Here is a 17312-nt window from a genome sequence, read left to right on the forward strand (position 1 = left end):
TCCACCCGAACTGCTGTGCCTGCCTCTGTAAATTATGTGATTCTGACTAAAATAAACACATCAAATTTTCCTTTATTAGTAGTGCCCAGTGTTGGATGTGATCATAAAAGACGTCTTCATTTGTAGCTTGGATTTTAGAAATCCCCATAGAGCAATTGAGGAACTGTAAAGAGACCAACTCAAAATGTCCTGGGAGTATTTCCAAAAAAAGCAAAACAGCAAGAAATAGACATCAAAATAACATCTTTAATTTTCTCTGCCCTGAATTCTTAGAACACAACTACTGTTTCAACTTGCTTGCAAAATCACATTACTTTGATGTTTTGCAGCTACTGTAGGCTGAGAAATATTAAGTCTGTAGTTACTGATTTTCTCTGTTCATGCCTCTTCAGCCTGTCCGCCAAGTCTGGGAGTATTCAAGAAGAGACTAGACAATGTCCTCAGACACTTGGTGTGAACTGTGGGTTGTCCTGTGCAGGGACGAGAGTTGGACTTGATGATCCTTGTAGGTCCCTTCCAACTCAGGGCATTCTATGATTCTATAACTCTTAATATTGAGCCCCTGTGTGGACCTTATGTAGAGAACAGGCCTGACAACTGAGAAAAGAAATACATGCAGGCAACTGTAGTCTCTGCTCTCTTTCTTTTCCCTCCCAGTTCTAAAGAGCATTGTGACCTGTGCAGATTGGACTGGACGGGCCTTGGTGGTTGTCGCTCTGGTGCTGCCATAACTTTTGCTCTTGTCTGGTCGCAGATCACGATAGCATGAGATACCCAGGATAGTAAAATAAGCAGGTCCTATAGCTCCTTTCTTTACCGGATAGAGTTAATTCACTTTTACTGATGGAAATGTGGGTCTGTGGTGGAATTTTGCTAGGTCACTCTTACGATTCTGTGGTCCTGGTGATTTTTTTTATTATTTTTCAGAAAGTTGGGATTTAATATCAGACTTCAAAACTTCCCATGATAAGCAAAACTTCTTAATGTTCCACCTGTTAAAAATAAGTCATTCTATTGCATTTAGTGGGACTGTTTTTGTTATTTACAGCTTGATGTGCACTTATGTGATTTACTGAAGACTAGACAATGTATTTTAGTATATTGCCTAATGCATCTTTATTGTAATGTTGTTGCAGGTGAATATATGTGGATAGAGAACAGGGAATTACAGATGCCTGTAATGAGTATTTAGAAGATTAACCTTACTAAAATGATTTTCCTTGACTGTGTGTGATATTCTTATGCCAACTCCCTCCCGAAAGGATTGTCACAGTGCTGCTTATCTTGGTTTTGGCTTTGCTGGTCATCCTTCTTGTGTAGTAAGGAGGTGGTTCTCTCTATCTTGTTGGAGAACTTTGCTTACTTGAATGCTACATGTGCTCATTGAGCTGTCTTTGCCTATTTGGTGACCAGATTGATCACACATTTGTATAAAATTTTTGTACATTATGTCCAGTTATGCCATCACGGTATTAGAAAATTCTTAGATACTGTTGTTAGTTACTGATACTAGTTAGTTAGTATACTGATATTTGGGTCCAAGGCAAGTGAATATTAATTATATCCTGGTTAGCAGAGTTACGATTTATGGGCCTCTATTTTGCCTACAATGCAAATTTAAGCAAAGATAATAACCATTTCTGATAAGATAGAAAACTTTCTGCAAGTTTAAAATAAATTATATAACAGATGAGAGCCATATGAATAAATTATTATTAGATTCAGTTTAATCTCTCTCCTGGAAACACAAAGTAAAGAATATTACAGACTAATTTTTTTAGGTTTGTCCCCTCACTAGTATTGTTCACTTTTTTTTATAAGACGACTGTGATGCCTGGCGTAATACATAATGCAAAACTGGAATCTGGGATACAGTCATGAGAGACATTTCAGAAGTTCTTTTCAGACTAACTGTTCATATGACCAAGCCCTGCAACCCTTTAGACAAAGGTACTTGAATCTCATCCAGTGAAAGGCAAATCTAGATGTTGCTCCCATCTGTCTGGGGCACATTTTCCTTTCCTTCCTTTCCTTCCTTTCCTTCCTTTCCTTCCTTTCCTTCCTTTCCTTCCTTTCCTTCCTTTCCTTCCTTTCCTTCCTTTCCTTCCTTTCCTTCCTTTCCTTCCTTTCCTTCCTTTCCTTCCTTTCCTTCCTTTCCTTCCTTTCCTCCCATCCCTTCCATTTTTCTGAAGGAAACATCACACTCTTACACCAGCACTTGATTCTCTCAGTGACTGTCTTCTCCCCCCAGCAACTACAGCTGGTGGCAACTGTTTGTGTTAAGCTACAGCAGACACAAGAGGAGGCTTCTGACTTTTGGAAGTGCTTTCATTGCTCAGGCAGCTGTTCCTGATGTTCCTCGGGGAAGAGTCAGAAATCTGGATGAAAGCCAGTTGCACCACATGAATTTGGGTGTCTTTCACATAAAGTTATTGCATTATACTTTCTAAGAGGTTCAAGGAACTTTTAAAGCTGATTTAAGAACAGGCTATTGGTTGTCACACGTGAACATGAAGTAATTTTTAAGCTGCTATTTTTTTCATCGGTTCTGCATGTGCACCTTTTTTAAACTATTTTTTGACACAACTGCAAAAACATAAAGTTCTAAACAGATGTTTTTCATTAATCCTTTTCTTCATAATACTACATTTGAATTGTAGTACTAGATATAGAAATCTGTAATATGCTGATTGCTAGCAGTTTTTCATTCTAATGTTATATCATTCGACCACTAAGAGGAAGAGCAGTCCACAAGGGGAATGCAAGTGTCGTAAGAATATGCCAATATTCTAGAATAATAAGAAAAAAAAAGAAAATTCAAGCATCCACTTGTTATTCTTGTTTGAGAGCTACTACAGCATCTTAGAAGCTGCCTCACAATCAGGCAAACAATAATTCAGCTAGTTGATTGGTGATAAGTATGATGGAATTCTTTTCCACTGGCTTGTATGAATTTTCCTCAAAGCTAGCTCATTCTACAAGGTGGGCAAATGATTTTTGTTTGTTTTGGTTTGTTTGTGTGTGTTTTTTTGCTTGTGTGGGGTTTTTATAGAATAAATAACATACTTCCATGCTTTAAGATTGTTGGTTATAATGACCACTAGATCTTAAGCACAATTAGGTTTTGTAGCTAGCATGTTTATCTCCAGTGGACACAAGCAAACGTAGTATCTGTGCTGCTGGAAAGCCACTTGTGCCTGTCAGCACATCTGTCCAGGCAGAACAGAGATGTTGATACCACACTTGCCTGCTCTTGTGTTCTCCCTTGGCTCATGCCTTTTTCTCTGTTGGTCCTCAGCATATGGAAGTAGAAATTTTGAAGATGGCTGAATAGGTAATACAAGGTTTTTCAATGAACATCCTGCGTAGTCTCAGACATTTTTTTATCTGAAAGTAGAGTGATTTATCTTGGTTTGTGATTCAAAATGATTAAAAAAAACCCCCACCACCTAAGTTACTATAGTATGCTTTTGCATGGAAAGAGAGTGTAATGCAGAGGAAACAACAGCAGCAGCAGACCAACTTGTGTTGAATTGCATTATAAATTTGGGGGGAAAGGGTGCATATTACACATGAGCTTGGGCAGTGACCTGTACATGCACTAAGTTGATTTTCTCTCACCTTCTCCCCAAACTCATTTGCTGTTACTGGCTTAGGACTGTGCTCAGGGTTTACCTTGAAGGCTGTACAGAGTCTTGAGCAGGTAAATAATTATGTAATTGTATTGGCTAATTTATTTCAATTTTTCTCTACCAATATAAAGTTCACACATTTATATCACTAAGTACCCAGTGTCCCTTTAGTTCCCTAATGTGACCTATAAAAATGCATCTCTGTAATACCTTAAAGGAGTGTATATCTGTAACAGATAATTAACTTAACATTGTATCTATTTTCTCTTTGACTTCCTTAGTACCTTCTCTTAAACTGAGAGAAAATATAAATTTTGTACCATTTCCAGGAAGCTAATAACAATTTATATTAAAATACTGCTTATCAGGTTAAGCTTACACTATGTAACAACTATAGTTTCTTTAAACCAATACATAAGGAATAATTTATTTCTCTATTCTAATTTATGAGTTTGATGAGCTTTATGAATGGAACAAAAATGTTGTTCTTATTAGCTGTTGGTTGTTTTTAACAGTATCCACTAAAGCCTTTGGCTTATTTTTCAAAGGGATTTGAAAATATACCCCCATGAGATTCAAGCATCGTTAAATTACATTTTGAAATAATCCAGACACATACACTGTTTTCTTAATGTTCATTTTTGTTGTAATATTCCAGGATCAAAAAAAAGGGCATAGATTGTGTCTGCCCCTCTTTTCTTCCTTGCAGACAAATGCACATCTGGAGTGTTTAAAAAAATATGTTACAATTTGAAGTTAAGAGATTGTGTCTAATGTTTAAACTGGAAACATTTGTAGTGGACTTTGGCCTGCAGTTTATTAAGCAACCTTATGATATTTGTACCAAATACACAATAATGTAGCAAAATCATTGTTATGCATCATCATACTTATCTTTGGATTCTTTTCCCTGGATACATATTTTTTTTAATAAATTAGAGATTGAAAACAGCACCATTGATCCTCTATGGCTTGGAACTGTTGTTCAGTAAAATGCAATTTGCGAAGTAAGTTAGAACCACATAAAGGGATTTTCTGAGTTCATTTTTTGGACTGAAAGCAGTGGTATATTTGGAGTGCAGTTCTGCAAGCTGTGAATACCACTCTTTGAAGTGTTTGAGTCTTCAGAATGCCTTGGGAACTTCTGGGTACATCCAGTGTTTTATAGTTGCAAGAATGTGGTCCTGCGTGGCTGACTGGTTGAGAATGGGGCTCTTTAGAGTCTCTCCTCCTTACCCCCCTCTTTGGCCGATGTATCCAGAATGCTGGTTCCTGTGAGAATGTTGTGGGTATGTTCTCAGTATTGTGTGGGGCTGCTGTTTTGCCTCCGTTTTCACCAAGGCATTAATAAGGACTGACAGCAAGTATATGATTTATTATTGTGATTGAGACAAGAACATAGGGCTTTTCTTTACACTCTCCTGGGAGTAAGAAAAATAGTATGAGCACTTCTGAAATGACTGAAGGGCAGAGACAGGTGTGCACTGAGAACTGACTCTCAGCTGATCCATTGAAAATGCCTGCACCCGTATGTGAAATAATTGCAGACAGAAAAGGTTCCTCAAGTACTGCTCTCTGCTTACTCTATGGCCATAATTATTTCAGTGTATTTGTGTTGGTCACTGAAATTATTTGTTTTGGTAGCATTAAAGCCAGGTAGTTTCCCCATACCACCCTCCCCACCAGCTTTCTTGAGGCACAGTTGTGTTTTGAAATCAAAGCTAGACATGCAAAGCCATCACCAAGGATACCAGGATTATATATTTAACTCACAGCAGCCAATTTTAAATGTCACTCATACTGAACTGTGTAATATTATTCAACTATATAGGTTTATACTACTTGTGAAAACTAATCAGTGAAGAATTATCTTTGACCTAAATGACAGACATCTGCATTTTGCTTTTTCACCGGTAAGTTCTCTGTTGGCTTCTCTCTTTTATTACACTGAAGATTATGCCTAGCAGTTAATGGAATCAGAATATTTTAAACTTTTTTCTCATATTATCTCAATAATGTCTATGATATCTATAATAGCATCCCACTTTTCAAGTGTACCTGTCAGTGTATTTCACTGTGTCAAATATTAGATGTCATTATTCTAAATGTTAAATCCTGTGCAGATTCTTTACATGGTAGATAAGCATTTTCAAGAAAGGACAAGAACACATTAATTTTTCAAGACACTTTTTGTCCTGGGACCTGTATTGTAAAGCTAACATACCCTATTAAAGGCACACAATTAGGTGGTTGAGTGAAACTTCAGCACTTTCAAGCTGCTTTTATGTTAACACATAACACAACAGAATTTAATCCATACTTTAGACAAAATGGGTTGTGCTATTTATTGCACAACTAGATATTAAGCCACACAATCTCTTTCTGATTAAATTTCATAATTAAGTAATGCAGCTTTGCAAAATACTTGCAACCACAACAAAAGCTGGCTGACTTTTTCTTTGGCTTGTTGATTGTTTTTTTTTTTTCATAAAGGCACAAAATTCAAAAGCAGATTTCTTGGAATGTGGGAAGTCTTTTGATTAACCCATGAGTAATTCATGATTCTGCATCAAACTCCAGCAAAAAAGAGACTTTTAAATGCAGGAATATATTGATATTATGAATTTGACCAACTATTCAGAGAAGCTGAGAAGTAATTTTAAAACTCAGCCTCTTACAGTAGCTGTTAAAGTTCTGTTTGATCTGTTTCTGCAGCTGAAACAGTTCTCTTTTAAACCAGTCACTTAAATTCAGAAAAATGTAAACTGGTGAATGAATGGAATCTACCTCCCCTTTAATGTTAAATAATTTAAAAGATCTGTTAGTCATTTATAGGAAAAAGACACAGTTATGAAATTGTGGAATGGAGGTTTAGTTGTAATATTAAATGCAAAAATTGAGCAAATAATTTAAAAAACCCTCTGTTATCTATAGTGTTTTTATTATATTTACCATGCTGGTTTTTATGTTTATTAAAATTCAGATCTTTAAGTGCAAGCCATCAGTTCTTCCTGTCAAAGTATATGACTTATAGTAAACATTTGCATGAGTATCAGCAAAATAAAACTTTCCCGAGTCAGTAGATTTAATACTCATACTCCTACCAAGTCTGCAATAGCTTGAAATTAATTCCTTTTACATGCCACAGTGCTGTTCTGAAGGGGAAATGATTCTTTCAAATAAACCATATCTGATCAAACCCCACCCAGTCTAGCACTTGTGAAGATGTTATAGCATTATCTCCTAAAAGGGTATATTTAATTAAAAAGTTGCCCTGCTAGGCAGAATGATCTTCTAACCTGACAGGACTGGAGCAATGAGTGGCAGGAAAGAAGCAACTCTATTTTGATGTGAGGGACTCCTACACAGAGAAAGGAAAGATCTCATCAGGAGACCTTCCATCCGTTTTCAGGATGTGCTGAAATTGAAAGGATTACGTGTACCAAGGACACAATTGTACATACTTTTTACTGTGCTGTGTGAAGTGATTTCTTCATGTTACTCAGCTGATGATAGATTTCTATACTTCGGCTAGTCTAAGAGATTACTAGAAATTCCAGTTGTGATCACCTTCTAATTTAATATCCTAACAATCATCCTGTACTGATTTCTGGTGTAAGTCTCATACTTTTCCTTGCTGCTGCTGTTCCATTTTGTACAACATCAGTGGCTTAGAACTACTGTGATAACGCTAATATTCCTTTGGAAAGAGGACATTGTGGCCTACTCCTGTCTAATTGTGAAATTAGCATTGTTTTATTGCTTACAAGTGATTCAAAACTAAGTAGTTCTACGAGGATGCAAACCTGTCCTTTTGACTTTCTGGATATGGGTTCTTTGTGGTTTGCCTACAAAACTGAGAACTAGAATTCATGTAGAGCAATTTAGCAGTAGAACCATAGGAACTATTAATATAAATGAGGGCAGGGAGAACATTATTTTTTGTGAATAAGAACTATTTGTTTAATCTAGTCACCACAAGCATTTTCTGTTTTCAGAGTTCATTTCCTTTTCTCTTGCACACTTTAGGCTGGAAATACTGTAAGCCCCTTATAATTAAAAACAACCTGAATTGCCATGGAGACCAAAATAATAGGAGTACTTTTTGTAGACCAAGTAAGGAATAAGCCAGACTGGGAATGTCAAGGTACCATTTCTGGTAATTTTATAAATGTGAACATAGTTATCTGTAATTTTAAGTGTCAGACTAATATTATTTTAAAGTAACCTATAAAAGAGTGAATATCATTACAGGCTGTTTAACTGGCTTTTGTTTATCTGTGGGATGATTTACAATTTGGCAAGTGTTTCGCTTCCTATTATTTTAGGCAGAATGCAGAAATTAGGCTTGGGATTGGTAGATCAGAAGATTGTATTACTATGCTGGGGGGACACCTTGAACAAACAGCAGCCTGTTGTCCTGGGTCTATCATGTGCTGTGGCAGAACAGAGGCAGCATTGTCTGCCTGGGCATCCTTCCTGCTTCAGGCCTCTAGGCTGTGGTCACTCAAATGGTCTGGGCCCAGAAGAGAGGTTCAGAGGTTCATTGCCTATGTTCTGTGGCATGATCTCGTGCCACGTCTTCACATTGTGTCACTGGAGTACACATACACATCCATGGCCAGCGCTGTATCAGCAGAAGTGTAACTAGCATGTCACGGGATGTGATTGTTCTTACTGTACTCAACCAGCTGTTATGTCATGCATGGAATAATGTCTCCAGTTTTGGACACCTAATCTAAAGGTCCATTTTCAACAGAAGATTGAACCAGATGATTTCCAGATGTCTGTCCCACTCCAGGCTTTTCTATGGTTCTGTGCTTAGGAGAGAAGCTATCACAGTGTAGAACCTAGTCAGTGGCTTAGCCACATGGGATGGCCAAGTCCACTATGGGCTAAAGTGATCAACTCTCTGAGATCATACTTCACATCTTTTTCCTTCTAATAGTGGCGAGGGAGTGCCTTTGCTGTCTGCAGGTTCCTACATTTTGAGGTTACTGATGTTTATCAGACAGTACCCCTTCCAGGCCTGACCCTGCAGCTACCACTTTGTTGTCATGCAGCCTTTGTGGACTACTGAGGTGGATTTATGGAAACTTTGTCAGACTTCACCAAAAGGACTCACGGCACCTTTTTTCCTATAGTTCCAATGGACTGAATGGGAATGCAGAAACCTTCCTTTTAAGAAACACCAGAGTTGATTGCAATGTTTAGATGTCTGACTGCTTTGTATGAGAGTCAGCATACTCATTCCATTGGTAAGCTGTATTTGACAAACCTATAACTGTTTAACTTCATTATTTCTTATGTCCTGACTGAGATTTATGAGCTGCTGTAGACATTAAAAAAACCTCTCCAACTGATTTTACAAAAATGAGGCACCCCCAAAAAAATCAACATAAAAACTTTTACTCTCAGGTTTTTTTATACTATTAGATGTTTTACTGTGCTTTGCATAAAAGTCTCAGAGACTGTATCTTCAAGGCTAAGTAGTGAATAGCATACAAAATTTTACTCTTTTTGAAAATCTCAGTTATTTCTTCTTCAAGTGTTCTGGTAATAGCCATACAACATGGACAAGTATTTCTAATTCAGAAGGTGCTTCATAGGCAACTGCAGTCAAACTACTGCAAGAGGTGCTTACAAACTGAAGTGCAGATTATCACTGGAATTGCTACAAATGACAGTTCTGGTTAAAATTTTTAATGTTAAAAACTTTATGTGGCACATTTTCAGTCAAAATTTAGGTAACAAATACTGAAAACAGAAAAAAAATCCTGGAAAAATATTATATTTTCTTTTATCCTAAGGAAATTTCGATTGGGGGGTAATACTGAGAAATAAACATTCTGAGTCTCCTATTCAGCTTGTGCTATCAGTTTGAGGCTTACCTTATCTAGGAAGGATTTTTCAGCCTTGTCTTAAAGAGAATGCTAGGCCTTCATCCGATGAGTCTCACTTGAATCTCTTGATAGCCTTCCAGTTTGTATTCTAGGGAAACTGTTTTATAAACAAATTACATTCTTGTAGAGATTGTATTCTGAAAGATGAGTAGTACAGGGGCACAAAAACATGTTTCACATATGTCAAATCTGTGCATGCTCAGATATAGCAGATAGACAACATGAAAAGGTTGTGACTTGCAGAAATAAAAATACATTTTCGTCTGTGTGTACTTTAGTGGCCAGCTATGACATAGGAAACCTGAAAATTGAACAAGATTTTTATCTTTCATTGATATCTAAATAATTGAGTAAAATAGTTGATTTTGGTGTAAGATGATCAACAGTATACAGAGCAAGAGAAGAATAGTAGAGGCGCTTAGATACTATAATATTTACTGCATTTATTGATTCCTTTTTCCGAGTGAGAGCAATTGGAGGGCATTATGAATTCTGGAGTCTGGCAGCATTCAAGAGAGCACCTTTCTATTATTTTAAAGCTTTGCACCAATAATGGTACAACTTAGACATATCTCAGAAATGCAGACAGCTGCGCTCCCTATGAACACAGAATATATTATAGGAGTCTTATGCATGATCAGAAGCAGGTTTCATGTCACTTTTTTATGCGGACATGCTGTTCTGTACAGAATGCATTTGTTATACATCTGTATAGGATCCTTATTTTCTTAATTTCTCTGTGATACGTGGAGGGATTGACGAAATACAGAAGGGAAATATGCTTTTCTTTATTGTCCCTGGAGTATTTTGATAGTGTCTCAAGAAAAAAAGTGAACTACTGTGAAACACAGCAAGTAGAAACATAGCAACAGAAATCACAGTTAGTTGAGAAATGCCTAATAAATCATCAAGCTGGCAATCAGCAAAATTTATGGCTAAAATTAGTAAAGTTAAAAACTTATCAAAATTTTCACTCTTACATTAATGCACTACCAATTAATGTGTACACCATGGTATATCGTTGGGATGTATTGCAATGGCAGGGGAGAAACAAGTATGAATGTATGGGAAGTAAATAATACAAATTTGAGGAAAACAAAATCCTGTGTATTATTTTATTTTCTTGCAAGGGTGCAAATTTTGTATTTAAACTGAATTCCTTGCCAACAATGGCTAAGTCTCATTGTTACCATCTGATCTATGTTGTTTTGCATTCAAATCGGGATCAGCGGCTTATGAAAAATAAGAAAAAAAGTTTATTGGTTGGTAAAGTGTTTTTTGTTAACTCTGGTGAAATTGTTAATTCAGAGCTGGTTTAACTGAAAATGGTATAATTCAGAGAAGACTTAATGTGACTCCTCATTAAAAAGGTATTTAATTTCACAAGTATCCTAAATGCCTATTAGTTACCCTGACCACACTTCTTGTGTGGTAAGACAGACCCACATAAAGTAAGCAGAAGCAGCTTTGTTTCAGAAAACTGAGAACTTCATTGTATGACTGTCTTGCTTAAAACCTTTCTTAGGGTCATATTGTTACTCTCAACAATCTCACATTTCTGGTATCTCCCCATGGATGGCCTGTCATCATTTCAAATAATTAGTTTCTTATCTCCTTCTTAGTCCTTTCTTCCCCATTTCTGAGCTACATCTGTCTTCCTCTGTATGTCTTATCTGTGCAACTTTGGGTCTTTCTTTAAAGTTCGTCTTTTTCTTCTCACTATTATTATGAAATGCTTGAAGGATCATTGCTTATATGAACTTCTCTAATTATTTCTGTATCTACAGTTGGTTTGTGTGATCTGTAACAAACTAGTTCTTTGCCTCATTTTTCCTACTTCTGCCATTTGAAAGTAAGCCTTATTTATAATTGATCTTGTTTTCATAACAGTAAATCTGTTCTCAACTCATAGACTTCTACAGAGAAATTATTAGTTCCTTTCTTCATGATAATTACGTTAAATAAGTTGCAATTTGAAGATATAGCCATACAAAATTGATAGATTCTCATTTGAGTAGTGATAAAGAAGTGACCTGGCTTCCCACTGGAATGAAAAATAATTTTAATGCTTACTGACATAAGCCTTCCTACACCTAACAGCTTGTACGCATTTGTAAAATCTTTCAAAACAACAATTGCCACAGAGGAAAATAGCCAACTTGCAGACAATACCTTCTGTGACCTCAACATCAAATCCCAGTCCAGAAAACAAATGTTTCTTTACTACTCGGATGTTCTCAGCAGAGTCATAGTAGTTTACCAAGAACTTTTGCTGAGGGCTAATGTCCTTTGGGGAAGAAATCTTGTGTTTCAGAAATCTGAGACATGTTCTGCAGACAAAATTAATTATGTTATAAAACCTTATTATTATTACTCATACAGAACTTGATTGATGCAGTATGTTCTGAAAGTTCCCATCATATTATTCATAATTATCTTCTTTTTAAAAGCAATGAGATGTTCTGACTGTACAGTTTTCCTTCTGGGAAGAAGTGTTTTGTGTCTTGCAACAGTTTTATAAAAAGATTCTTTGTGGATTTAACAATAACACAGAATGATAATTGTGGTTTAGAATTGCTGAAGTATGTCAATCAGGATGGGCTGCTTTACTTATTAGAGCTGTCTACACTACAGAGAAATGCATTTTGAAGTGCAAGTAGGTTCTGAATGTATTTCAGTGTATTTACACAGTCTAATCAATCCCAGCTGAGCTGTATCAATCTGTTCATAACCCTACAGTTTTAATGTTGCATTATAAAGTCTTGGAAAACAGAGATGGATGTTACATCTTATTCTAGAAGCATATGGATTAGTATGAAGTCCTGTCCTCTTCTTTCATTAGCATTTTCTCTCTTAGATTTTTTTTCTTTTTTAATTCCTGTGGCTTTGGCAAAGGTTAGAGGGAGCCTAGTCTGATAAAAATATTGCATTTTCTAGATTTGCTGTTTTCTAAATTTGCTCAACTTTAGAAATTTTTCTGTGGTCATTTTGTGTTTGGTTTTGTGTTTTGTTTTTGTTATTTTTCCCTAGAAGTAAAAGATAAGCCTGGAATGAAAATACCACCTTTTTTTTGTGGAGTCTGAGGCAGAAGGTAGACTAAACACAGCTTTACCTGTGAACATACTGTATGGTGCACTAAAAGAACAATGACTGGCTAACCAAAGACTACGGTAATATCATTTGATATTATCATGTCGTTCTCCCCTGTGTGATCATTTATCTTTTATTGATGAAAGCCTTCTTAATACTTTAGTAGAGAACCCCTGTCTCTCATAGCTAGTACTGTGGACTTCCTGTGGTTACTGGGGTCTAGTTTTGTTTTGGTTTGTAGAAACATATCAGAATGACTATCATTATGCCATTCAAAATAACAGTGTATTTTTTTAATTACTCTGTCTCAGTTTTCACATTCTAGTGTATCTTTCTTCACTCCCAGTAATTTAGTACCCAAGAGCTGCCATATTTTCAGTGAATGTTAATTGCAGTAGCATTTTTGGAAAGTAGAGAATACTAGTCCCATGTTTCATGGAGAACAAAAATATAAAGGATCTCTTTACTCTTTACATGACATAGTGCAAAACAATCCTGAAATCCCCACATAGTTCTACTAAATTAAGTTGTGGAAATATGCACAGCATAAAGCCATTAGAAATACTAGCTGAGGTCCTGGAAATGATACAGTTGTGTCATTATAGCACCACAATAGGACTAATTAGCACCGTTTCTCAAATTAAGGTATCTGTTATACCTCCAGGTTTGGGGTTCAAATATCTCTGGATAGTGCTGTGCTGAAGGAATAAGTAGTGGTACTCCTAGTGACTGTGGTTCCATGAAAGATCAAGGCATAGAGGGTGTGAACTTTGCTTTGATAGGGTTTTGGAACATGGAGAAGGAGAGCATATTGACTAAGAGCACAGAATCACTCCAAAATAATAAAATTAGCATTTTAAACCTAACTTGAGTGATTTGCCCCAAGTTACCCCAGGAATCCAGAGAGTTCAGTTCCCTCTCCTCTGTCTGTCCCTAAGGACATACATACTAGAACACTGCTTTTCTGTGTCCTGTTTTCTTTACTCACTGTGCAGTGTACAAAGCATAGTACTAATCATATTGCTGTGGGCTTTTGTGGTTTCCTAGTTTTAAGAGGATTGTCTGAAGAAGGAAACAATGCCAGGATTTTCAAGAATTCCAGTTTGCACGCAGGGGAGTTGAATGCAACATTTCCTCTGTTCTATGTCATGGATTTTAATGGTCAACTTTGATGCTCTGGTGTTCAGGCTCCACTTCTGACATTCAGAGTAGTGAAGCAATATGCTGATTTAGATTCCAGCTACAGTATGAAAATTTTAGCATCTTTCCATAATTCTAGGAGTTTAAAAAAATAGGGTTAGAAGGGGACTCAAGAAATCATTTAGGCTATTCCCCTGACAAAATCTGTTTGTTCCATAATCTTTCTGACAGCAGTAGAAATTTGAGGTAATAGCTTGAGGTAAACTAAGTCATACAAAAAATCTGATTAAGATTCTGGATGAAATTTGCCCTTACGCAGAAGCCAGCGGAAAACATCCCATTTTCTCTCTTAAACGTGCATTAAGATTTAGGCAGACATAATACTTTATGATCATTGTGGGTGGACAGCTGGTGGCCTGAAAGGTTCCATCCAGAGAGGGATGGAAATCTAGTGGGAAAGAGCCTTTTATATTTTAGCCCACAGTGTGGTGTGATTGACTTAGTATTTTTCTTCTGATGGATTAAACTTTCTTTACCTCATAAATCATGTATTTCCACTTGCTGCCAGTATAGCAAGTCAAACTGTGGTTAATGTGTAAATGATTAGCCCATAGCTGGCCATAGTGTGGAGAACTGTGACTCATAGCTGCTCAGGTTCTTGGATTTGAAGTAAATATACCAATACTTTAAAGTTTCCTATTTTCATCTAATAAGAATACTCCAGAAGAGCTAAAAACAGATAATTACAGAATGTTTATGCTAATAATGAACTTGAACTGTATTTAGACAGATAAAACAGTTTATTTTTATGCCTGTTTGGCTTTGTGCTTTTTAATATTTTAGGGGCTGTATCTGGGGCTTGCAGGTATAATATTTTTTTTTAATAATAAGACTTCATTGAACATACTTCAACTTAAAAGGGCAATCATAATTTAATAATAGAAAAGCTAGTGATAAGAATGCTAGAGGGACAGGAATAAAGGCTGACATGACTGATTATAATATTCACTCCTGTATGTTTGACAGTTTTTAGCAGCTGATGATCTACATATTCCTTTGTTCTAAAGAGCCTCAGGATAAAGCAGGTTTTCAACATCTCTGGTAGCCTTCACATACCAGAAACATGCATAGATGGTAGTTGTTCTCCTTCACCACTAATATGCATTTACATTTGTATCAAGCAATAAGGTATAATGGAGCCGAAGGACAGCAACTATACCAACAAATGAAGAAACAATGCTTTTCTTTTCCTGAAGTGCAGTACATTTCAGTGCTTACAATTTTCAGCACTGAAGTTTTCCTTTAAAGTTGAGACTAAAAACTGCAATTAAAAGATTTAAAATCATACCAGATTTGGAGTATATGACATACCAAATTTTGTACTAGTGTAGACAGATAGTAATAAGATTTTTTATAATTATGTTATATTCTTTAGAGGCAAAAAAGGCATCCTCCCTAAAGAGCTGGAAGTCTGAGAAATAATATAATTTTCTTTTTCAAAACCCCTTACAGAGCTCCATAAACTGGACTTCTAATATAACATTCCTTCTTGAGGTAGTCCTCAGAAATAATGAAATGCAACTGCCACAATGGAGTGTTCTAAAGTTACGTGAAAACCTGATTTTTGTGTCTTGAATAATCACAGCATCTTGCTCTATAGAACAGCCAACATTCAATACCTTAGAGCTAATTTCTGTAGACATTCAAACATTAGAATATACAGGTTGTCATAAGGTATACAGTTCTTTTTTTAGCTTTATGAACATAAACCAACATCAAATACTTTTTTCTTAAATTGGTGTGCAGGTAGAAACAGTAGAAGCAAATGCATTGCCTTTGCATTGTGGGCCAGAGTTAGTGAGACATGGCAGTGGCTGTCAGAACTGACACAGGCTGCTTCAGCTGCTATAATTTCATGAAATAAATTCTAGCGTAATTTGTAGCAGAGACTTGTGGACTCCAGTGAATTCACACATCAGTATAACAATCTGCTTTCCTCAAATATTTATGAACTTCATTTTGTTCTTTTGGCAGTCATCTAGATGGAAGCTACTGTAAAGTCCAGGCATTTCAGTGTGTTGCTGAGTGTAATCATGAATACACTATTTCTGTTCAGGTTGTTTGAAGCTGACAAAAGCATAAGCAAGAAACAACATGTTTACTCATTTCAGTAATTGGTTTTTTTCACATTTCTAAGGTCTGTAAGATCACGAATCTGCTATTATGGGATATCCAGTTGCCTGGACTTGTTCTTTTAGGTTATCTATGTAACAAATAGTGTAAACTGCAATATCCTGTTTTAGGCATGTTAACCACTTGCTAGTCTTTGAAATAGTTATGTTGTGACTTCCCCAAATCTCTTTGTTGTTTCAATGCTACAGGTGTGGTGAGTGAAGGTTTTCCTAAACTTTGATCATTGGGATAATTAGGATTTAATGTGAAGTAAATGGAAATCAGCTGTCATAAATGGAAGTAAATTAGTGTTATTTTTTCTAACAAATATGTACACAGTGAAGTCTCTAATATGCTTAGAAAAATGCAAGCAAGAGCTTCTCAATTTCTTTTTGGCACGTGGTTACCTCAAAGAGAAAGGAACAAGTACAGTTACTGTAACACCTGTTGCATTTTATGAGCTCAGTTAAGGGCTGAAAAGAAAAGCTGTCTAGGGTTTCAAGCAGTCATTTTGGCATAGATTTGTATTAACAATGACGTATAAATTATGAATGTGCTTGGAAGTCGATAAGAAAAAAGCATTTCCAATGTGAAATCATTATCTCTTAGTTGTATAATTTTTGTAAAATAGTTTAAAAGGTTTCACACACTAGATACTTTGCCTTTTTAAGGCTTATGTTTTATTATTTGCTGAAGCTACTGCATTATAGCAAAGTGACTATTGACTTTCCTGACACTGTAATCTGTGCTCTCCAGAGTATTAAGACCCTGCATACTTTTCCTGTGATATAAAGAGTGGGAGCTATAAATGCTTGAAAGCTAACATTATGGTGAGTGCTTGTAAGCTATGGCTATTATGTGAATTTAGGCCATTACAAAACTGATTTAAGAAAATCAATTTGGTATTTTATTTTTTAAAACAATAGGGTCAGTCAAAAACTGACATTTATTTCTTTCTCTTGTGCACTTCACTGGATTGCAAGATTAGACCTGTATCCCAAATAATTCATCTCTGGAACATCAAAGTCATACTCCAAATCCCTGCTTAGGTAACCATATTATTCCATTTCTGGATTTGTCCAATCAACAGTATCCAGAAGTAGAATCTTCCTTGGTGATCCTCTTGGGAGGGAGTCAAAACAGGAAATTATCTCTATTATCTGGCCAGTGAGTATAGGAGGCTGTTGCTAAAACAGTTAGGTCTGTTGAGGCAATGTGTGGTAAGGTACACTCTGGCTCTGAAAATGCTGGGAAATTATTTGCAGCAGGGATATTGCTTTTCTGCAATGAAGAGAGCACACATGCAAGAATTCATTTACAGATTAATTTGTCAGATCTCTGCTGAGTAAATATTTCCTCACTAAACCTTTTACCT

The 17312-nt window shown here is 36.2% G+C and overlaps 1 long non-coding RNA gene across 1 annotated transcript in view; it reads left to right on the plus strand.

Annotated features, from left to right (window-relative positions):
• Nucleotides 1-16940: 16940 nt before the first annotated feature.
• Nucleotides 16941-17312, plus strand: part of LOC136102947 (uncharacterized) — an 88433-nt gene continuing 88061 nt past the window's right edge. Inside the window, exon 1 of the long non-coding RNA XR_010651529.2 lies at nucleotides 16941-16986. This is a non-coding gene — a long non-coding RNA (uncharacterized lncRNA). The remainder of the gene's footprint in view (nucleotides 16987-17312) is intronic.

Source organism: Patagioenas fasciata, chromosome 7 (assembly GCF_037038585.1).
Source record: "Patagioenas fasciata isolate bPatFas1 chromosome 7, bPatFas1.hap1, whole genome shotgun sequence".
NCBI classification, from domain to species: Eukaryota; Metazoa; Chordata; class Aves; order Columbiformes; family Columbidae; genus Patagioenas; species Patagioenas fasciata.